The sequence below is a fragment of the Talpa occidentalis genome, unplaced genomic scaffold (genome assembly GCF_014898055.3).
Source record: "Talpa occidentalis isolate TD23 unplaced genomic scaffold, MPIMG_talOcc4v2.1 talOcc4.4, whole genome shotgun sequence".
NCBI classification, from domain to species: Eukaryota; Metazoa; Chordata; class Mammalia; order Eulipotyphla; family Talpidae; genus Talpa; species Talpa occidentalis.
This window is the reverse complement of record NW_023604295.1, coordinates 96707825-96732460: the sequence shown is the minus strand read 5'-3', so window position 1 is coordinate 96732460 and position 24636 is coordinate 96707825.

Here is a 24636-nt window from a genome sequence, read left to right as displayed (position 1 = left end):
AGGGTGATGGTTCACAGGTGATGTGGTGGTGGGAGATTTATGGGGACTCTACACGAACAGAGAAATCAACTATTGTACAAAAATAAACAACAATGTAAGAAAATAAAAAATATATAAAAATAGTAAAAAAAAATAATAAGCTAGGTCTTTTTCCAAGCTGATTGCTTTCTGAAAAGTGAAATATAGTCAATTATACAATAGTCCACTATTGGTTGTTCTTAGTCCTGTACCTCCAGTTTTTAATCCTACTTTCTGCAGTGGTAATCTCTGTGACCTTTGGAAAGTCATTTAAGAACAAAATCAAAATCAACACTTGAGTTTATGGCTTTATGCTTGAACAAAGGAAAAAACCAGATGAAATGCACCTAAATGTTCTGTAGAGGGGAATTTGAAGTAATTTCTTCTTTTCACTTCTATTTTCTGCTGTTTGTACAATGAACCTGTATTACTTTTATAATTAGAAAATTCCTCACTACATATCTCTGAGCTTTAGTCACCAAAGGGTATCAAGTGTGGATGGCACCTGTCTTGCTCCTGTCATAGTGCTATTTTAGGAATAATGAGATAATGCATAAAACTGCATGATCCACATCACCAGCTGAGCTTACAAACATGAGTGTGTTTCTTTTATTTTTCCAATTAATCACTTCAACAGCTGCAAGTCCTTGTTATTAAGCAACAGTGCTTGGCCTTATAAGATCCCGTTGGTGGCAGTAAGCAAGGGTTCCACTATAAGCAACAGGAATCCCAGCTGACAGAGGCTTATACAAATAGAAATATTTCCTCCTGCAACAAGACATCCATTTAGGCAGTCAATGAACAGAATGTTGCTGAGGGACGTCCTCGAGGATCAGGCTGCTGCTTTTCCATCCTTCATTCGTGATCATGCTTGTTGTTACAGGAAGGCTGCCGTATCTGCAGGCAGTGGGGCAGTGGTGGGAAGCAAAGGGTGACCAGGTTTTGTCATCACTTGGAGTGAGAATCCTGCCCATGTCCTATTGGCTGCAATGAGCTCATATGACCACCCCACTGCAAGGGAAGCCGGGATGTGGAGTTAGTTCATTTTTAACCCTCTCTAATAGAGTAAAGCAAGGGAGGACAAAGTTGTGAGTGGTTTTGTGTTAACCAAGTCTCTGAACCTGCCACACCACTGAATTTATTCAACCTGAGCTTTAGTTACACTTCTAAAGGTCAAGTAGAATGAGCATTAGAAAGTCTGAACTGTTCAGACTTTCAGACTTATATAAGGAACAGGAAGTCCGAGTTCCATCTGTCACTAAGTGTGTTTCTGCCTCACAGTGTTGTTAACACGGGTCCCACACAATCTGTTGATTGCCCCATCCACTGCAAAGGTGAGGCTACTACTGTTCCAGTTCCCTATATTGACCAAAGGGCTCTCGTGCTTGGTTCTCATGTATAATTCGGGTTGCGCTCATACGCCCAGACAGTAATCCTTAATTACAACTCCAATGGAAGGGTGTTGGGTGATCTAAGGTTTCTCACCTCAGCTGCATCCTAAGTCAAAATGGCTCCTTTATGGTTACTTAGACCCCAGTTTTGAGCACAGTCACCCACTTGCACTGACTCCCCAGAGGATGTCTGTTTTCATGCTGGAAGACCTCAGAGCAGATGGTCTCAATCCATCACAGATGGCAAATGAACTTCTCACTGGGGGTGATCAGAATGCCCATGCCGTCCCCACAGGAGACTCTGGCCCCACTGTACCTTTCCATGTCTGTTCTCCCCCAACGAGCTCCGAATACAAGAAACACTGATCAGGGTTCTCTCCACCAGGTCACATTTAGTCCTATTCTGCCCTTTCACCAGATCTCTGGGGGATTTGCACTTAGATAACTTCAAGAATCCACACAAGAGGCTCCTCCTGAACACAAATCTACACCAAAGTGATTTGCTGTGAACACCTAGATAGAGAAACAATGAATCTAAAGATATGCTGTGTTCTACTGGATGAGGCAACCACTACATACATGCAAAAAAAAGATTTTAAAAAGAAGATCTAAGACTCGTAGGTCTGCACTATGGTGGGCTCTTGTGAGCCACCCTCAAAGAAACAACTAGGAATGCTGGGAAATATCACAAATAGTTGTTTACATATTTTACTGAACTCACAAAAAAAAAAAAAGACAGGGAAGGGCCTCCCCTGGTGGCGCAGGTGGTTGAGTGCCACGCTGTGAAGCTGTCTGCAGCCTCTGCAGCACCAGTTCGATCCTGGCCGGCCAGCAAGGGTCCCACATGGCACGGCAGACCTTTCCTGTCTCACCCGCTGCTCCCCTCAGCAGTGTATTTCAGTCAGTCTGCTTGTTCTGTTTCCCACTCTGTCTCTGGTGAATCCTTTCACCCTCCCGCTCATCTGGACTGTACCCCGGTTCTTGTATAAAAATAAATATATATTTAAAAAAAAAAAAGACAGGGAAATCTCCAGGGTCCAGAAATACAGAAGAACTCAAAAGGAGAGAGGCAAACACGCTAGTTATTTTAACACTGCTTATAGGAGAGGTGTTGTTTTAGTTTTGTTGTTGTTGCTAGTCTGCTCTTTTGTTGACATTTAATTAACATATAGTAAAATGCACAATTCTTAAACATAGAACTCGACACATTTTTATATATTTGTACAATGATGTAACCGCCACCCAGATCAGGAAATAAAATATTTCCACAGAAGCTTCCCCCATGTCATCAATCTTTTCTCACATTTACACAACTAACTAGTATTTCACAGAGACATTAATAAAAACAAACAAGGACTGGGTTTACTATTTCAGATCCAACTTGAAAAAATTTTGAAAAAGCTACTAAAGGTGACTAAAATAGAGAAGGAAGCAAAAAGTAATATGTTTATTATATTGTCCCATGTAGTTATATTTTTTTATGTTTAAGATTAAGTGTGTTTGTAGAGAAAAACAAAAAGAGAGGGAGGTCCATATGTCAAATACATGATTATTATTAATATTCTCCTTTTAAGAAACCTGTCCCCTCTAGGACAGAAACTGATCATTGAACATTCATGGTGAAGGGTATTATTTCAGAATCAATAAGCAGATACATGAATGGGCTAAGGGAAAATCGGGATCTAGCCAAGTAATTTCAAGATGTAAGTAAGGCATAAAAAAAATAGCTGCAAGAATAAGGTATGAGCAGCAAAGCCCCCAACAATGAACTCGAGTATAATTCATAACTCCCCCTTCTCACAGAACGAAGGTGACAAAGAAGCCTACACATCAAGGGATGCTGGCAGGTAGGTAACTGGAAATGCCACAAGAGAATACCCAAGGCGCTGTGCTTGTTGTTTATTTCAGCACTTAGTTGAAAAACAGCCCCAGAATCTCCGAGAGCATGACCAATGCCCTCCCCCAGATTCCAGAGGAGAGGTAAAGTAGCATGCTGGTCGTTGAAACCTTGCTATGGTCTGCTGGGATGAAACTAGTACAAGGCAGTTTCAAACAAGGAGAACTTACATATCTCTCTAATAAGAAAACCATTTCAAACTACGAGGGAACCATGAAACTGTCAACTGAAATAATCACCACTGTAAAGCAATTTAAAAAGAAGTTTATTAAAGAGATTATTCAGAACAAAACTGAGGACCTGGACCTGGGGAAACAACTTTCAAATTTATCTGTGTACTGCCCTGCTCTTCAGAGGCTTGCATCTCAGTTATACACAATTTGTACAGGTGGTCATGTGCACAGAAAAAACACACAATTCTTCCATAACAGAGATAAAGGAGACATGTGTACACATTATTGGTCCACAAAAAAGGAGGAACATTATATATAATATCAAAAGTGACCTGCAAAAGTAGACATTATCTGTATGTGGGAATAGCATAAGTAAGAATTTTAAAGATATCTCTCTATCCTAAAGAACGCTTCTGCAGCTGTGCAGCTTATCTCTTGCTCCTTCTTCTAAAAACTTGCAAGATGACAAGAGGAGTAGATTTGGCACATGGGTTCCTCCATGTGATTTGGCTACATGGCTTCTTCACAGCAGTGTTTTGGATTTTTCTGACTCAGACCTCTGTAACTGCCAGCTTTGCAGTTTTCTCAGAGTAAAGACATGTCTAACAGTAAGATCCTTCTTTAGTCTAGAGAACCATTTCCTAACACCTAACACACTTTGAAAATTAAGATGCTGTCTTAGTTTTTGAACTAAGTAAAGAGGTTGTTCAGCTAGTTGATTAACAGGGGTAAATGTCCTAAGATGAGATGTAACGACTACTTTGCATTTAGGTCCCAGATTCTCTTTCCTGTTATTTTTGTGTATTGCAGGGCTCATCTAAGAGATGGTATGTTATTTGTATAGATATCTAAGTGGAACACTTGTTTAATCAAGGACTTCATAAAACTTGATAGGAGATACATATAGTTCATTAATTGTACTTATGACATCATAGATTGAGATTTTTTTAAAAGATTTATTTATTTATGCATACAAGAACTGGGGTACAGGCCAGAGATGCAGGGGGCGGGGGGTGAGAGGACTCACCAGAGGCAGAGTGGGAACAGAACAGGCAGATTGACCAAAATACACTGCTGAGGGCAAGACAGGAGAGGTCTGCTGTGCCATGTGGTAACTCCCTGGTTGGGGATCGAACTTATACTGCAGTGGCTGCATAGGTTGCGTCTTAACCCCTTGCATCACCAGGGAGGCCCAAGATATTGAGATATTAACCCAAAAGAAACATTTTAAGATTCTTTTCCTGCCTCTCTGGGTTTTCCAAAACATAAAATCCCAGTAGTCTTTGTTTTTGAGCTGGGCAATTATAAATTTGTAACTTTCTGTCTGAAGTTTATCATAATTTCAACAAAATTAAAAGTGGTTCCACTAGCTTGTAGATCTAAACACAATACAGAGCTTTGTTTCCTCCATGTTACTATTATTCCTCCTGAATGAGGATTGATTGAATTTTATAATAATAGCTTGAGACTAGATAGCTGCAAGCAGGAGGTTTCACCATGCAGCTCTATTCCATGCTGCATCCCTTTGATCAGTTGGAGGACCTGGGGGGAGGGCTGACTTTGTTTGATGGTGGGAGAGGTAGACAGGTTGCCAGGAGCTTCTTGAAGTATCCATTACACCTCTCCAAATGGCTGAACCCACTGCTCATCACCTCCCTCCACATCAGGAAGTAAGTCATTCATTTAGCAATTGGAAAAGGCAATGACTTAAATTCATAGATTAAATTAGTAAAGAATAGGGATTTGAAGCCAGGCAGTATAAATCCAGTTGTAGTACTCTGGGCTCAGGTCCCCAAAAATGGCTTAGGATCCATGTACACAATTGGGGTTAGCTTAAGTTAAAAAATTTCTATGCAGCTAAAAATTACAAGATTAAATAGACACCCTACTGAATGGAAGAAAATATTTATATAATCCATAAATGATAAGGGATTAATATCCAAGATATATTTTTTTAAAAACATACAATTAACAATTAAAAAACAAGCCAATCAACCAATAGTTACTACTTATCAAAAGACAATTCAGGAAAGAAGATATTTAGAGTGCCAAAAGACTTATAAAAGAGTGTTCATCATCACTCTTAATAAGAAAAATGCAGATTAAAATTATAAGCTACCAACTCACACAGTGAGAATGGCACATATTTAAAAGACCCCCAACAATAAGTGCTGGAGAGATGGGGAGAAAAAGGAACTCTATTGCACTCTTGGTGGAAATGTGAACTGATGAAACCATTATAGAAAACAATCTGGCTTTGCCTTTAAAAGCTAGAAATGGATATACTGTACAACCCAGCAATGCTTCTCTTGGGCATATATCCACAGAAAATGAAACTACCAACAATAAAGAAAAAAAAATATATTCCACAATATTTACACAGCATTTTTATTTATAATGGCTAGGACATGGAAGCAACGTAAATCTTCCTCAACAGTATGGATAAAGAAGATGTGATACATACACATCATGGAGCATTATAGAGCCACAAAAACGGATGAGATGCAGCCATTTTCAACAAAATGGCAGGAATCTGTAAGTAAGTCAGAATGATAAAAACAAATATTGGGCATTTGCACAACAGACAATTCAATAACATGAAACATTTTCATAAATTGGGGGCTCTGAGATTAAGAGGGAAAGGAAGGAAAAGGGAGAAGAAAGAGGACATAAGGGATGGTGGTGGGAAAAGGAGACAAGGAAGAAAATTCATTTCAGATGTTTTCAAATAAACACAATAACAAAGAGAATTATTAATGAACCTATGTACTTTCCAATAAGCTTCAATAATTATCAGCATTTGGCCATGGTTCTCCCATAATTTTGGAAAAAAACTGAATTATTTTAATTGTTGCATACTAATAATTATATAGATATTATATAAATTATGTTCTATAAATATTATATAAATTATATAAATAATATTACATTTAGGCATTCTTCTGCAACACAATGTTTTTGCTTAGTATTTGTAAGATTTATCCATGTGTCTTTGAGTACTTCTGAAAAATAAAGAAAATGACACATTCACTTTGGAAAACAGTACAGCCTTTTGTCAGAAAGTTAAACATAGTATTACCACTTGAACGAAAAAATTTATTCCTAGGTACATTATGCTCAAGACAATGAAAATATATCATATCAAGCACAAAAACTTGAATGGAAATGTTTATAACAGTACTATTCATAGTAGCTTAAACGTGAAAACAACATAAATATCCATTGACTGAGGAATGAATAAATGTGGTATGTTCATACAGTGGAATATTATTTGGCCACAAAAAAGGAAGTATGGAGCCCATGTAATATTTAGTGAATCTGGGAAATACTATTCTGTGTGAAAAAAATCAGCCACAAAAGACTACATAGTTTTGATTCCATTTATATGAAGTGTCCAGAATAGACAAAACTATGGCAATAGAAAGTAAAATAGTGACTTTTTAGGGCTGGCAGTGTTGAAGGTAACAGCTACAGGGTATAGGGTTTCTTCTGGAGGTCATGAAATTTTCTAAAATGGTTAGGGTGATGTTTGCACAGCTCTGAATGCACTAAAAACCATTGACTTGTATACTTTACATGGGTGAATTATTTCTTAATAAAACTGTTACCAAAAACAAACAAGCAGTCCTCCTTGGTGGTGCTACAGTTAAGATGCAACCTATGAAGCTGTCTGCAGCCACTGCAGCACAAGTTCAATCCCCGGCCAGGGAGCAACCCACATGGTGCAGCAGACATCTCCTGTCTCTCCCGCTGCTCCCCTCAGCAGTGTATTTCAGTCAGTCTGCCTGTTCTGTTCCCTACTCTGTCTCTGGTGAATCCTCTCACCACCCCCCCACACACACACACCCTCTGCCCTGTACCCCAGTTCTTGTATGCATAAATAAATAAATCTTTATTGAAAAAAAAAAGCAAAGCAGTGGGGCACAATGGAAGACAACAACCAGACATAAAAAGAGCAGCAGGTTTGGCAGGGTGCATAGATCATGCCTGGAGCAATGAGTCTCTCTAAATGCCCTGGAATCCTGGAGGGGTTGGTGCAGGGATGAGCTGGTGGTACTGATGGAGGATAAAAGTAGAAGAATTGGAAAGGAGGCACCACAAGACCAGAAACCTGGCTCATGCAATGGAGCTGGAGGAGGGGGTAGAAGTAATTAACATAGTCGTTAAATCAGCTATAGAAAGCAAAAATCCTTTGGGGCTGAGTCGCAGACCCAAGCTAGTATCAGTCTGCTGTTAGAGAGTGTCACAGTGCACAGGCCCAGAGGTAAGGATATGGAGATTGAGGGCCATTGTAGAATACCTCATTCTTTTCAAATTTTACATAGTTACTCAAATTTAACAAGAGTTAACCACTCCACAAAGGAATGAGCCCCTCCCAAAGAGAAGACTGTATCAGTGCAAGGTCTGCTCTGTGCCTATGCAGGAGCTCCTCGCTGCCAGCTCTCTCCCTTGGGTCTTCTCTTCACTGACCTCCCTCAGCAGAGGCAGCTCCTCCCAAGCCTGCCGGCCTGTGACTATACAGGCCTCTCTTTTAGCGAATCTGTCCCTTTCGGATGCAGTCCTTTCTGTCTGCTTGTATCTATGCAAGTGTCCTTACCCTTCTCTCCCTTTCATAATAAACCTGCCCTTTTGGATATAATTGACATCTCTGTCCCATGGAGAAACTCGCCTGAGAAACTCGCTGGTGACGCTGAACAGGGAGTTCTGGTGAAACTTTTCCAGAGTTAACCCAAGGACCCTACTCTCTGAACCTGACATTTCCAAAAACAACTTTAGTCCCACGCAGGCTGTTTTGGCCATAGGTGGAGAGCACACCCTGGGAGGGGGTACCCTGAAGGTGGGGGGTGGGGTGAGGGTAGGATGTTAGGACTAAGAGGCAGGAGAATGTAAGAGAAAAAAGTTGAGCTTTAGACTCAGACCTACCTGGACCTGACAGCTGGGTGTCCTTGCACATTTCTCCCCAGCTCCCAACCTCACTTCTTTCGTCTACATCCTATTACTCAGTGCACAACCTGGGCATCAGGATGGGTATACAAACCGTCCAACCGAGTTCCAAAACTACTGAACCAAAATCTGCATTTTATTAAAGTCTAGCAAGTACCGCTTACATCATGGAAATAACAATATCTCCTTCAAAAGGATTTTGTGAGGACCTATATTAATAGCAATTACTATCGTTTACCTGAGCCTCTGTATGTAACATATGCTGGCATAATATAGACACCTAGTTCCATGCCTGCACATAGTAGGTGTTCAACATGGGTAGTTACCCTTTAAAAAGAGCCTGATAGGAGAAGGAAAGAACTAGAAAGCTGGGATCAGATACGGCCTCATACCAACACTGAGAGCTTGAGCAAGTAATTTACACCAACTTCCTGATCTGAAGATTGGGCTTGCCTCACAGGTTGGTTGTGAAGATTAGGCAAGGAAATGTGTGCCCAGTGGCTGTCAGGCACCTGGCATCACAAAGGGGTCCACAGCTAAGGGGCATTTTCTCCATTCCCTACAACTGGATCTCACAGGTCTCTATCTTAGTTCTCCTCAGCCTAGCATCCAGACCCACCTCTCTCTTATTCACATACCCACTGACAAACTCTTCCTGAGCACCTACTATGTACCAGGAGCTGAGCTGGGAGCATAGACACTGTGCTGTGCTCCCTAGCTCTTGCAACCCGCTCTGGCCTGGTAGAGAGGAGGCAGACCTGTTTATCCACCTGCTTTGAGAGCTGTAAAAGCAAAGACCATTGTCTCTCAGCAGCCATCTGAAACAATTAGTCTCAACTTCCAACCCTAATGTGCTTCCATACTGTGAATAAGCACTTTTTCAAGAGGGGCAGGAGACATAAATTAGTATAATAATGCAATTAAAATGCATTTTCCTTCCACTTATTTAAATTACTCTTTTTTACATCTTGAGAAAATGCAGTCTTCCTTGGAGGTGTTTAGAGGATTCAAAGAGGTTGTTGAGACAAGAAATAGCCCACATAGAAAATACAAACACCCAACTCTGCAGGTCCAGGAGAGCCATGGCTGCCCTCCCAAGGGATGCCTATCTAGGTCTACAAAAGACTGGACACCTTGGGTTCCAAAAAAGGCTGGGGGAGGGGGGTTTCAGAACAGGTTACTGGCCCTCTCTGTAAGCACTCATTTATTCATTCATTCACTCAACAATTATTTCTGTATGCCCTCCACACTTGTAGAAATAGGATGGATAGAACATATTGCCTACCCTCAAGGGAACCATTGAGAAGGAAGGCAGCCCAGGAAGACCAGGGACCACCAGTTCTATCACAGCCAGAGGCACAGAGAAGGGAACCCATCCATTCTGAGCATGCGGGAAAAGGGCAGCAGAGCAGGTCTCCTGTAGATGACCCTGGAACTGAGTCCCTAAGGATGAGAAGGAATTAACCAGATGGAGGAGGGGAGAAGAGGCCCTCTAGGCTAAGTGGCCAGCAGGGACAAAGGCATGGAATGCAAGCTAGCACAGGGTGAGGAGCATTACACTGCTTGAGAAGAACTTGAAGAATGGGAGGCAGATTGTGAGGAAGGGCAAAGAAGGGTCAAATAAGGTGCTGCGGGGACTTTGCCCTGAGGGCCTTGGGAAACCTGGGCGAGCTCCTAGGTGGCAGGAGTGGAGAATCCAGTAGCTAGAAAATCACAAGACAAGCCAGATACCCTCCCTGCAAGGACACAGCAGGAGTCTTAGTCCCTCCTCAGAAAGCAGCATTACTGGCCTGAGTTACTGGTTTTGTGTCGCCACCTGCTGGCAAGATTTCTTTAATGCATATGACTTCACCAAATGCTGGAAGAAAAACTTTTTTTTAATATAGGAGGCACAGGGAACTTACTCAAAAAGATAAAATTAGAGTAATGCTTGTTTTAGAAAGAGTGTTATTAGAGTTTCATTCAAAAACCAGAGAGGATAACATCATGTGAGAGCTGTGAGTTCAAATCCCAGCTCTGCCTCTTAATTGGAAAATCATTTCTCTGAGCTTTGTTTTTTTATGACCATAGAGATAGCCAAATCACAGTTGCTGAGGTGAATAAAAGATATCAAGTGTGTAATGAGAAATTCAACATGAGTTGAGGTGAGGATGGTGGAAAACCAATGTGCCACTTAAAGCCACCTCACCACCTCCTCCAATACCTCCGCTGCCTCTTCACCACCACCCCCTGCCCTTCCTCCTGCACCTTCACACCGCACCTTCCACCTCTTTCTCCCCCTCTTGCACCTCCTTACGTCCTTCACTGCCTGTACTGGGAAGCTTTGCTTTCTTCTCTAGGTGTAGGGCCTCAGCTTCAAGCTTGCCCAGTTCTCGATGGCAGCAGAAGAGAAAACAAGTCACAAAGCCCAAGTCACAAAAACAAACCTTTACTATGAGGCACCAGGAGATACACAGGTAGCAAGCATGGCAGCCGGCCTGGGCTCTGGCCACAGCAGAGACCCCATGCCCGGTGAGAGGTCAGTGAGAGGCCGTGAGAGCCAGCGAGTGGCCCTCCCTGAGGAGCACTATTAGTTTTTTCATAATTTGTAAACAAAACCAGCACGAGGCCAAGTTTAGACCTAGGTATACAGAAGTAATTTTTGTGCATGTGAACTAAACATCGAGGTTACATCTCCACACAAATGGACTACCTCTCTCTACTAGGTTACATGTTCCCTACTAGGCCACCTGTGCTGGAAGGTCATGGCAAAAAACAGCCTGAGAATGTCTGGAAAAACTTTGTTTCTTCACTCACCCAACTCTAGGCTTAAGACATAAGGGAGGGCCTCCCCAGTGGCACAGCGGTTGAGCACTGGGCTGCGAAGCTGCCCGCAGCCTCTGCAGCACTGGTTCCATCCCCGGCCACTGGCGAGGGTCCCACATGGCGCACAGACCTCTCCTGCCGCACCCGCTGCTCCCCTCAGCAGTGTACTTCGTCATTCTGCCTGTTCTGCTTCCTACTCTGGCCCTGGTGAATTCTCTCACCCTCCCGCGCTTCTGACTGTACCCAGTGCTTGTATAAATAAACAAATAAATAAATAAATCTTAAAAAAAAAAAAGGCATAAGGGAATTTGCTTAGCCACACACTGCACCCAGGCAGGAACACTCTGCTCTCTCCTCCTCTCTCCTACAGACCCCAGGAGACTGGCTGCCCCTTTCTCTGCCCATGGCCTCCACTTTCAGCCAGTCTATCTCATAGTCTGCCCATAGCCCTTCTTTCCGCACTTGCTGTGAAGTATGCTGACCTGTGATTAGCTGATAATTCCAGGGAACAGAGAGGAAGCAGCAAAAAGTAGAGGAAGAGGAATAGCCAAGCTGAGGAGATCTTCAGTGTCCTGCAGGAAGTGGTGCCCCTGAGGTGGTACAAGAGACTCTCTACATCTCACTGAACTCCAACATCCTCCTCTGCAAAAAGAGGCAACATGTGGCTGCATGACAATTTGTGTAAAATGACTTGTGCACTTCTACTGCATAGGAGACCTGCCAATGTGAAAGTTATGATGAGGATCTTGCAAGATGGTGGCAGAGTGAACACACCTGGCTCGCCACCTGCAGACCCTCACCATGAGACCAATGCAAAACAAAGCCAAAAAATCCTGAGGAAAAAACAGATTGTCAACATACATAATAGGAACATTAGCCTAATGGAAAGGGGTAGGAAAAACTCTAAGGGAACTTTGTTTAAAGAAATTACGGGGTAGTACAACCCACGAGAGGGAGGAGTGGCTTCAGTACAGCTACTAACTTGGGCACACCAATATCAGGGCTTCTAGGACCCATCACTGCACTGGATAAGGGGGTGCAAGAGCAGACACCCAGGCTGGAGGGTGCATTGTGGGAGAGCTACAAAGTTGATGGCACTGAGCAAGGACTACTAGTTTGAATCTGAGACTCCTAACACAGAATTGCTTAATTGCCTTAATCAGGTCACAGCACCTGGACTTCCTGATAGATGATTCTATTACTGGCATCCAGGCTGAGCGATCTGAAACACCTCCCACGCCCCACCCAGCACCCCCATAAAAAATGCTTTACAACAGGAATTTCAAATCCCCTAGTTTATCGAAGGTGATCTTTTCATGCCTATTGTAGGGTAAAGAAAATGTCAGGCTTTTCTGCTCTTCCGCCATCAGGATAGATGATGGATCCTTGTCCTGAATGCATGCCTGATGGCGGGCACCTGGAATAGGGTGTGGGCATAGGTGGATGGGATTCAGCTGAGCTAAGACTGTGCTTTTAAGGGCGGCGTGTGGGGACGCCAGCAGCAGCAAGAGCAGTAGTAGCAGCAATAATAGAAGCCGAGAAGCAGCAGAACGATCACCAGAGAGCCCAGATAGAGTGAGGATTTGCTGGGGGCTGGGAGGCCTGCCAGCCTCCCGGCCCCCCAGCACCCCTGCCTGCCATATGCCTGGTGAACCCCAAATAAAAAACCTGCAAAACTACTGAGGACTCTGACTCCTCCTTTACCCAGTCTGCATGGGATCAGAAAACCTGCACTGTGCCCAGTCCTGGCCTTTACACCTATCATCCTGGTCTTTTAACTCTACTACCCCTTGCTGGCACCAGTCCCCTGACTACCACAACCACAAAATCAACAGTTGAAAATTTATCAGAAACAAAATAAAAAATGAGCAGACAGAGGAACACAGTACAAATTCCAAAACAAAGAAAGCCCCGAAAGGAGCCGGACTCGGTGGAGTCGCCGAGCATGACAGCGGGCCCGCAGGGTAGCAATCTGGGCAACACCGGTGGAACTCAACAAAACAACCGAGGCAGTAAAGCAGCGACAGAATAAAGATAATGAAAATATGAGGCAGCTACACTCGGAAATAATGGATTTAAGAAGCACTGTAGCTAATTTAAAAAATACAATTGGGGGCCTTAATAGACACACAGAAGCAATGGAGGGGATTAATGAACTTGAAAACACAATACTGGAGAACACAAGAATAGAACAAGGTAGAGGAAAAAGAAATTTTAAAAAACTAGTGTAAGAGCTCTCTGGGACAACTTAAAAAGAAATAACATCCATATCATGGGGATCCTATAAAGAGAAGAAGAAGAGAAAGGCGTAGAAAACCTATTTAAAGAAATCATCACTGAAAACAATATTATTTTGGGAAATGAACCAAGAATTGTGATCCATGAGGCCCAGTGAGTTCCAAACAAAATAATACTGGAAAGATATACAATAAGACACATAATATAATACACCTGTCAAGAACCAATGATAAGGACAGAATTCTAAAAAAATTAAGAGAAAAAGAGTAACCTCAAGGGGACACTAATAAGACTATCAGTGGATTTTTCAACAGAAACATTATGAGTCTGAAGGGACTGGAAAGAGATACTCAAAGTATTTAAGGAAAAATATTTCCAGCCCAGAATCCACCATCCAGCAAGATGAACAGTCAAGATAGAGGGAAGTGTAGAAATTTCACTGAAAGCAAAAACTAAAAGAATTTCTCAACATCAAACCTCCTATGAAAGAAATCCTAAAGGGGTTATTATAAAGCAACAGAACAATAAATATTGAGGCAAAATCAACATAATCTACGAAAACTGACTGAGGAAGAAACAGATGAACAGAACAAACCAATCATAAACATGAAAATTGAAGTAGAAATTAAAAAAAAAATCATCTGACTGTGGTGGAGTACTATGGGTGGTTTGGTGGTGAATACTCTCCAGAGACTACACCTGCAGGGGCAGATTCTATTCTTCTAAAATACTAACAGTGATGTAAACCAAAAACTTTGCTAAAAAAAAATTGTTTTAAATAATTATTTTTTTAAAATCTTCTGAAAAGCAAAAGCCTATGACCAGCTGGCTTCACAAGTGAATTGTATCAAGGCTTTAAAGAAAAACTATTGCCCACCTCAATCAAATTATTCTGAAAAAATACAAAAAGGAATCCTCCGCAATATGTGTGAGATGCTAACATTACCTTAACATCAAAACCAGACAAACACAGCACAAGAAAAGAAAGTTATGCACCAATAATATCCTTGATGAACATCAATGCAAAAAATTTTCAACAAAATACTAGCAAATCGCATTTAGTGGTGTATCACAAGGATTATATACCATGATCAAGTAAGATTTTATCCCAGGGATGCAAGGATGGTTTAAGAAGATAAATATAATGATATACAATCGATTGGATCTATGAAAATAAAATAAGGTAAGCAGTAGTCTTTATGGACCACAGACCTGGAAAGGGGCTGAGTGTCCATCAACTCAGTGTGAAGAACAGTATAAGGAGATGCTGCAGCTCTGAGCTCATCAGGCCACATGTGACATCTGCAGCCAAGTCCTAAGATGAGTATTAACCAACTTGAGTGTAATAGGAACCAAAGAGAAACAGCTGAATATCCAAGGGACAAAGGGAAAGAAATTCAAAGAGAGAATTAACTGCTTCTCCACACAACATGGGTGAATCTCACAGACATATTGCTGAAGGAAGGAAGCCTGAAACAAAACATTATCCAGCGGATGACCACATTTATATAAAATTTGAGTACAAGTAAAACCACTCTACAGTGATAGAAATTAGGAAAGTGCTGCCCCCTGGGGTGGGTGATGGTAGAAGAGGGTATGGGTTTGAGGTTTCTGGGGAGTATAAGGGGTGTGAGCACTGGAAACAGCTCACAGAGCTGTACAGCATAGGCTGCACACACTTAAGTATATTATAATTCAATATAAAAGTTCATGAAAAGAAAACAAGAATGACCATATAAGAATTGTCCGTACAAGAATGTCAGCAGGATGCATTTTTTTTTTAAGATTTATTTATTCATGCATACAAGAACTAGGGTACAGGCCAGATGTGGAGGGGGGGGGTGAGAGGATTCACCAGAGACAGAGTAGGGAACAGAACAAGCGGATCTACTGAAATACACTGCTGAGGGGAGCAGCAGGTGAGACAGGAGAGGTCTGCTGCACCATGTGTTTTGCTCCCTGGCCGGCCTGGATTGAACTCCTGCTGCAGAGGCTGCGGACAGCTTCCTAGGTTGCTTCCTAACCCCTTGTGCCACCAGGGAGGCCCCACAGGGTGCATTTTAGAAAGAAGGAAAATGACCCCAGAAGAAAGGTCTGACATGCTAGTAGGACTGGGGAGCAAAGAAACTGGGGTGTATCTAAACAAGCATGGATTATATAAAAGAATGATCATGATGTCTACTTTGTGGGGTTATCATAATAATGCAAATAGATTTAAAATACTGAACAAAAATAGACATACACTGAATGAAGGTGATTAATGTTAGAATCAACTACAATTTAGTAGGAGAGATGAGAAAATGTTTATCTTTTGTTTTTGTTGTATTAAGTAGTAAAATGAGAAAATGTCTATCCAAATATCTATCCAATGTACCTTACTTATATAACCAAAACTCACTGGAGCCAGTGATCAGAAGACACACACTGCACAAATCCAGAGCCCATCTATAAAAGAACAGAGCAGATGCCATAAAACCTGCCCAAGAAGAGTAGAATTTACCCCAATTCTCCCAAAGTTACCTCCGGAGAAGCTATTCACTGGGGCAAAGAAAATACTCAGAACTTTGTGTGCAATTGTGACACCAGGGACCCAAGATGATGGGTAGAAATGACAGAGTTTAATGTCATTGTCTGAGACTTAAAAAGTGCATGTGTTCCTTTTAATCCATAAGTGTAATCTCTGCAAAAGCAGATGGCTGATAGTGTGTAATTTATAGGCAACTATAAACTTAACTGTAAGATAGCCACATCTGCAGCTGCAAGCCAGATCTGGGATCTTTATTAGAACAGATGAGCACAGACTCTGGTACTGGCAATGCAGCTAGTGATCTGGCCCCAGTAGGAAGGATGAACAAATCACTTCCCATTTACCTGGGGAGAACAGCATACACAATTACAATCTTGCCTTGAACTATATTAACTCTTCATCTCTCTTACATTATAATCTGAAGGAATCATGATTATCATGCCATTCCAAGGTGGGTCCATTATGTTGATGATATCACACAACTTGACCTGGAAAATAGAAAGTGACAAGGACTCTGGACATCCTGGAAATATGCATTTATACTGTAGATAGGGAAATAAATGCCAGCAGAGCTTTAGAGATCAGATTCCTTGGGGAAGTTTTAGGAGTCTGTTGTCTGGAATGTGCCAGAATATCACCTCCAAAATAAAGGACAAGTTACTGTACCTTTTGCCACCTACCACTGAGAAAGAAACACAAAGCTTGTTTCAGATTTTAGAGATAGCCTATACTACACTTGGAAATACTACCCCAACATCATAAGCTAGGGCAATTATCAAGTGATAAGTTCATGCAGGCACGACTGCAATCTGGTATACAATGAAAATGCTGAAGTTGGGATGAGGCTCAAGCAGATATGGAGGAAGCTATTTCAGTTGGCATGGAAGATCGCCAGTTTTGCATGGGGCCCAGAGTGAGAGTTTTGCAGTAGATTCAGCCAGCAGTACTAGCAGCTCTACTGTTTAGCCATATGGCTTGGCAAATTAGTGATGCCAAAAACATCTGTGGCAGGTAAGAATGTGAAGTCTCTGGGAAGTTCTTAGAGGAGAGAGGCATCCAGCCCAGATGCTTAAAGTTCTGGAGGAAAGTCGTACTATCTACATTAGAAAACTATTTGCCATTCTAGAAACAACTTCTGCTCCAATACTGGAGAAACTGAGCATCTGACCATAGAACATCATAAGCAAGGGCAATTACCAGCCCACCAAGTGATAAGCTCAGGCAGACACCACTGCAATCTGGTATACAATGAAAATGCAACAATGAGACTCAGGCTCAAACAGATATGGAGGAGGCAAGCAAGTTGTCTGAACAAGACCAGACCCGTATACCCTGCCTCTCACACTGATTCCCACATGAGCACACATCCATGGCCCATTGGGGATTTCTCTGTAAATACTGGACAATGGAGAAAACACTAAAAGGTTTGGTAATGATTAGGTCAGTACAAAATGTTGGTATGAGCAAAAAAAAATACACTGTAGCTACACAGGATGGCCCTGAAAGAGTGATAAGAGAAAATCTTCCCAGTGCACAGAGTTTAAAGTACTATTGCTCAGCCACTGGTGTGTTGGAAGAAGTGGCCTGAAATAAGGATATCTACAAACTCCTAGTTAATGGTGTATGACTTGGCTGCCTGGTGAAAGTCTGGAGGGAGCTGATTGGAAGATTGGAGACAGGGTGTTTGAGGAAAAGGCATGTTAATAATGCTACAGGGATGGACACAAAATTTGTGGATCTTTGTGTCTTGTGGCAATGCCCACCAGAGAGCATGTGTGGCAGAAGAAGCACTGAATAAGCAAAATGGGCAGCATGACTTGTCCAGTAAATGCCATACAGGCTCTTTCTTTGGCCACCTTGAGCCTCTCAAGGGGCCATGAATGAATGGATTAGTCATGGTGACCTGACATGATGGGCTCCTTCTCAGCAAGGCTGATCCAGGCAGCACAGGTCAGTGCTAAGTACGGGATATAGTACAAACCCTCAAGGACATAAGCAGCCATTCATGTTCTTGGATCCCTTCTATGCTGGAGGCGTCCACCATTTATCCTAACTAGAAGTGGTTCATAGTCTATAATGGTTTTGCCTTCCCCACTCCTCGTTCATTGATCCACCCCATTACCTGCAAGTCACACATTGTCTGTTTGGGGGCCAACCAAACCTAAGGCAATCAACAAATCAGAAAGTTGTTTCTTCAAAAATTCAAATAAAACATACCAAATTCTAGCAAGACTAGACTAGTGAAGGAGGGAGAACAAATAAACAATATTGCAAATTAAAAAAAAAAAAAAGACAAAACTTTGGGCACTATTGAGATTTTATTTTTTTTTTTTAAATATTAAATTTTATTTTTATATTCCCCCATACAATTGCAAACGCCCCATTCTGACCCCAATCCTTCCCCTCCCGCCCCCCACCCCCCAAAAAGTGTCTCTGGTTCATAGTTTTTTGTTGATTTTGATTTTCACTTTCTTATATTCATTTTCCTGGTCCCTTATTTAAGTTTTCTAGATTCCTGCTATGAGTGAGACCATCCGGTATTTTTCTTTTCTTTTTGGCTTATTTCGCTGAGCATGATCCCTTCCAGTGCCATCCATGTTGCTGCAAATTGCATGTGTTTATCTTTTTTGAATGCTGAGTAATATTCCATGGTATATATGTACCACATCTTCTTGATCCAGTCATCTATTTTTGGGCATTTGGGTTGTTTCCAAAGCTTAGCTATTGTAAACAGTGCTGCTATAAACATAGGAGTGCAGGTGCTCTTTGGAATTGATGTTTCTGTGTCCTTTGGGTAAATACCTAGGAGTGGAATTGCTGGATCATATGGAAGCTCTATGTTTAGTAGGTCCAGAAATCTCCACACAGCTCTCCATAGTGGTTGGACCAGTTTGCACTCCCACCAACAGTGCACAAGAGTTCCTTTTCTCCACATCCTCGCCAACATTTGTTGTTGCTAGTTTTTTTAATATGTGCCATTCTCACTGGTGTGAGATGGTATCTCATGGTAGTTTTGATTTGCATTTCCCTGATGACAAGTGATGTTGAACATTTTTTCATATGTCTGTTGGCCATTTGCATTTCCTCTTCAGAGAAGTTTCTTTTTAGCTCTTCTGCCCATTTTTTGACTGGATTATTTTCTTTGTTGTTGCTGAGTCTCATCAGCTCTTTGCAGATTTTTGTGATCAGTCCTTTATCATTAGTGTTGGGTGCAAAAATGTTCTCCCAGTTGGTGGGGTTTCTCTTTGTTTTTGTTATTGTCTCTTTTGCTGTGCAGAAGCTCTTTAATTTGATGTAGTCCCAGCTGTTTATCTTTCTCTTCACTATCACTGCTTTGGGTGATGTGTCTGTAAAGATGTCTTTGATGTGCAAATCCCGTAGTGTTTCGCCTATATTTCCTTCTATGTATTTTATGGTTTCAGGTCTTATGTCTAGTTCTTTAATCCATTTTGAGTTGATTTTGTGTATGGTGTGAGGTAGTGGTCAAGCTTCATTCTTTTGCATGTAGCGACCCAGTTTTCCCAGCACCATTTATTGAACAAACTTTCTTTGCTCCAATGCATAGTCTTTGCTCCTTTGTCAAAGATTAGTTGACCATAAATCTGTGGGTTTATTTCTGGATTTTCTATTCGATTCCATTGGTCTGTATGTCTGTTCTTGTTCCAATACCATGCAGTTTTGATGATTATGGCTTTGTAGTATAGTTTGAAGTCTGGGAGTGTGATGCCTCCATTTCCTTCTTTTTTTTTCAGTAGAGCTTTGGCTATTCGGGGTTTTTTGTGATTCCATATGAATTTCATCAATAATGTTCTATTTCTTTGAAGAATGCCATTGAGATTTTGATTGGAATAGCATTGAATCTGTATATTGCTTTTGGTAGGATGGCCATTTTAATAATGTTTATTCTTCCAATCCATGAGCAGGGGATGTCTTTCCATTTCTTTGTGTCTTCTTCTATTTCTTTTAACAGTGTTTTATAGTTTTCTTTGTATAGGTCCTTTACCTCTTTTGTTAGATTTATTCCCAAATATTTGATTTTTTTTGTTTCGATAATAAAAGGGGTGGTTTTTTTGATTTCTTCTTCTTCAGATTTATTGTTTGTGTATAGGAAGGCTACTGACTTTTGCGTGTTGATTTTGTATCCTGCCACTTTACTGAATTGATTGATGAGTTGAATTAGTTTTTCTGTGGAGATTTTGGGGTTCTCTATGTATATTATCATATCATCTGCAAATAGTGATAGTTTGACTTCTTCTTTTCCTATTTGGATTCCTTGGATGTCTTTCTCTTGTCTTATTGCTCTGGCTAGGACTTCCAGTATTATATTGAAAGCAGTGGTGAGAGTGGACATCCTTGTCTTGTTCCAGATCTTAATGGAATTGCTTTCAGCTTTTCACCATTGAGAATGATACTGGCTGTTGGCTTGTCATAGATGGCCTTTATGATGTGAGGTATGTTCCTTGTATCCCAAGAATTTCAAGGGCTTTTATCATGAATGGGTGTTGCACTTTGTCGAAAGCTTTCTCAGCATCTATTGATATTATCATATGGTTTTTATATTTCTTTTTGTTGATGTGTTGGATAACGTTGATTGATTTTCGGATGTTAAACCATCCTTGTGCCCCTGGAATGAATCCAACTTGGTCGTGGTGAATTATCTTATGGATACATTGTTGGATTCTGATAGCTAAAATTTTATTGAGGATTTTTGCATCAGTGTTCATTAGGGAGATTGGCCTGTAGTTTTCCTTTTTTGTGTTGTCCTTATTCGGTTTTGGTATTAGTGTAATATTGGCTTCATAGAACGTGTTTGGTATTTCCCTTCCTTCTCAATTTTTTGGAAGAGTTTGTGAAGGATAGGCACTAATTCGTCTCTGAATGTTTGGTAGAATTCATTTGTAAATCCATCAGGTCCTGGGCTTTTGTTTTTGGGGAGGTTTTTAATTACCATTTCAATTTCGCTGCTTGTAATTGGTCTGTTTAGGTGTTCTATTTCTTCTTTATCTAGCTTTGGGTGATTGTAGAGTTGTAGGAATTTGTCCATCTCCTCTAGATTGTTGAACTTGTTTCCATATAACTGTTCATAGTAGTTACTGATTATTCTTTTTGATTTCTGCTGTGTCCGTTGTGATTTCTCTCTTTCATTTATGATTCTGTGTATTTTGTGCTTTCTCCCTTTTTTCCTTTGTGAGCCTGGCTAGGGGTTTGTCTATTTTATTGATTTTTTCAAAGAACCAGCTCTTGGTTTCATTGATCTTTTGGATTGTTTTTTAGTTTCAATTTCATTTATTTCTGCTTTGGTTTTTATTATTTCTTTTCTTCTACTGGTCTGGGGTTTTTTTGTTGTTCTTTTTCTAGATCTTTGAGCTTCGAGATTAGGTTGTTTCTTTGAGTTCTTTCTTGTTTTTTGATGTGAGCTTCTATTGCTATATATTTTCCTCTTATTACTGCTTTTGCTGCATCCCATACATTTAGGATATTGGTGTCCTCCTTGTCATTCAATTCAAAGAATTTTTTTAATTTCTTCTTTGATCTCCTCGTTAGTCCAGTGGTCTTCCAGTAGTGTGGCTTTTAATCTCCATGAGGTAGGATAGTTCCTTGCCTTCTTTTTATGATTTATTTCTAGTTTGATGCCTTCGTGGTCAGAAAAGATGGTTGGTATGATTTCAATCTTGGTGTATCTGTTGATGTTTGTCTTGTGCCCCAGTATGTGATCGATCCTGGAGAATGATCCGTGTGCGCTTGAGAAAATGTGTACTCCGTTTTTTTTGGGTTTAGTGTTCTATAGATGTCTGTTAAGCCCAAATGCTCTAGGTCCTTATTTAGAGCTTTAGTTTCTTTACTTATTTTTTGTCTTGTTGATCTATCCATTGTTGATAGTGGTGTGTTGAAGTCTCCCACTACATATGTGTTTTCTCTGATGTCTGTTTTCAGAGAGGACAACAGTTGTCTGATATATTTTGGTGCTCTTTCGTTTGGTGAGTATATGTTAATGAGTGTTATTTCTTCTTGAAGTATTGTCCCCTTAATCATAATGTAGTGACCATTGGGTCTCTTTTTATTTTTTTGAGTTTGAAGTCTGTTTTATCTGATATAAGTATAGCTGTTCCTGCTTTCTTTTTTGGCCCATTTGCTTGTAGGATTGTTTTCCATCCTTTGACTTTGAGCCTATTTTTATCTTTTGTAGCTAAATGTGTTTCCTGGAGACAGCAAAAGGTTGGGTTTTGTTTCTTAATCCAGGCTGCAACTCTGTGTCTTTTTATTGAAGAGTTTAGTCCATTTACATTTAGAGTTAATATTGATATGTTAGCATCTGTATTTGCCATTATGTTTGTCTTTCCTTTGATTTTATTAATAACTTTTTTTTTTTTTTTGGTCTTCTTTCGTTGTTATTCGTCCCTCTGAGGTTCTGGCTTTAGGATTCCTTGTAGTATTTTTTGGAGTGGGGGTTTAGTCGCAATGAAATTCCGGAGTTTCTCTTTGTCTGGGAAGGTCCATATTCTTTCTTCATGGAGGAAAGAGAGCTTTGCGGGATAGAGTATTCTTGGTTGGCATCTGTTTTCTTGGAGTCTGTTGACTATGTCCCTCCACTCTCTCCTTGCCCGTAGTGTTTCTTCAGAGAAGTCTGATGTCAGCCTGATTGGTTTTCCTTTGAATGTTATCTGTTTCTTCCCTCTTGTCAGCTTCATTATTTTTTCCTTGTCCTGGATTCTTGGGAGCTTTACTATTATGTGTCTTGCTGTGTTTTTCCTTTCGTCGTGGAAGTTTGGTGTTCTTCTTGCTTCTTGTATATCAATTTTCAGCTCCTTCTTCTCATTTGGGAAGTTCTCTTCAATTATATCCATGAATATTTTCTCTGTTCTACATCTCTCTCCTCTCCTTCTGGAATTCCTATAACTCTTATATTTCCTTTCCTCATGGAGTCAGATAGTTCCCGAAGTCTTTCTTCATTCTTTTTCCTTCGTACTTCTCTTTCCTTTCTGTTTTGGTTCTTTTTATTTCTGTGTCTTCAAGATTACTTATTTGTTCTTCCATTTCATCTATTCTGCTTTCATTGCTTTTCCCAGAGTTCTTTAGTTCCTCCATTAATTCTTTGATCTCCTGCATTTCTCTTACTTCCCTCTTTAGGGACTCAATTTCCTTCTTCTGATCTATCACTTTTTTAATCATGGCAATTTTAAATTCTCTTTCTGGAAGGCTCAGAAGTTCTTCCAAGTTGCTGTCGTTGCAATCTGGGGAGTGGTTTTCTTTTTGTGGTGTGCTTCTTTCCTGAGGAGTTGTTAGGTTGCGTGTGGTTCTTCTACTCCCTACTGTCTGTTTTCTAATTTTGTCGTATGCGTTGGGACACTGTGTTGCTCGGACTGACTGACATCTTGGGTGAACTTCTCCGCTCCCCTCTGGCTCTTCCAGGAGCCATCTCTGTCTTCTGGGGGAGCTTTCTGCTGGTTTTAGGCAGTTTTTACTGAAGAAATGTCCCTGTTCTCAAATGGCGAAGCGGGATGCAGTCCCTGCGCCTCCGGTTTCAGGCACCCTCTTCTGCGCACCCGGTCTGCCCCGGACGTGGGTGCCTGCTCCCTCTGTGGGCTCAGACTGCTGGTCGGAAGGGGCCTGGCGTGGAATAACTTCCCGGCTGGCCACTGGGTCCTCCAGAAACCTTCTGCCCTTTTCAAGCAGTCTTAAGAAATGTCCTGTTTTATAGGGTGTTAGTGACTTTTTTTTTTTCCTGGTCGCTAGGCGGCGCCAGAGATCTCTCCTATTGTCCTTGGGGGGCTGTTTTTCGCCTCCCCCCACCCCGTGGGACAGAGAACAGAGCGGGAATGGTAGGGTACACCTCAACAGCTTTGGGGTGCTGTGTCTGCCTTGTGCCCCACCGTCGTGGAGAAACCACGCCCCGAATTTTCGTGCCCCGGGTCTCAGTTCAAAGCCCTCAGTTCCAGGACGCGGGCTGTAGCCCAGTTCAGTGGTGCGGGAATGGCGCCTTTTGCACCGCTCCCGTGCCTGGGCTCCTGGTTCCTGCTCACTCAGGGAGGGACCTTCACCTCAGTGAGGACCTCCGTGCGTCTCCCCGCAAGCCTAGGTCGTCTCCCCGCAAGCCTAGGTCGCAGGCGCGGGGACCTGGGCAGCGCGATCCAGGTCTGCACTTGCTTTTCAAGCGCGCCAAGCGCGCCGCTTTTCCCGCGCCAGCTTACCGGCAGCCTGGGCTGTGTGCGCGTCTCCCGGGGTCTTTGTTCTTCTCTAATGGCGCCCGGAGCCGTTCGCTCACCGCCGTGGCGGATCCTGCAGGGTTCGCCTCAGCTCCCGTTCACGGGGTGTGGTGGCTGCAATAGTTCCTTTCCACTCACAGTCCCGCTTGCTGCGTCGTTTGTTCTTGTTGGCCGTTTTGGTGTGTTGTTTCCTCCTCTCTGCGGGTCGGAGAGTGCCACCTCTGTGGCGGGGGAGGGGAGCAGGGTTCTGCGCTCCCTCCCTTCTAGTCCTCTTTTATGGCCAGTTTCTTCTTCGGGCAGTTCGCTGGCGTCACCCGTTTACTCTCCGTGTCCCAGTTCTCACTGGGACCTGCCGCTTTTTCCTCCCTATTCACTTTTTTTAATGGGAGATCTTACTCGCAGCGTCTCCTCGCCGCCATGTTGCTCCGCCCCTCACTAT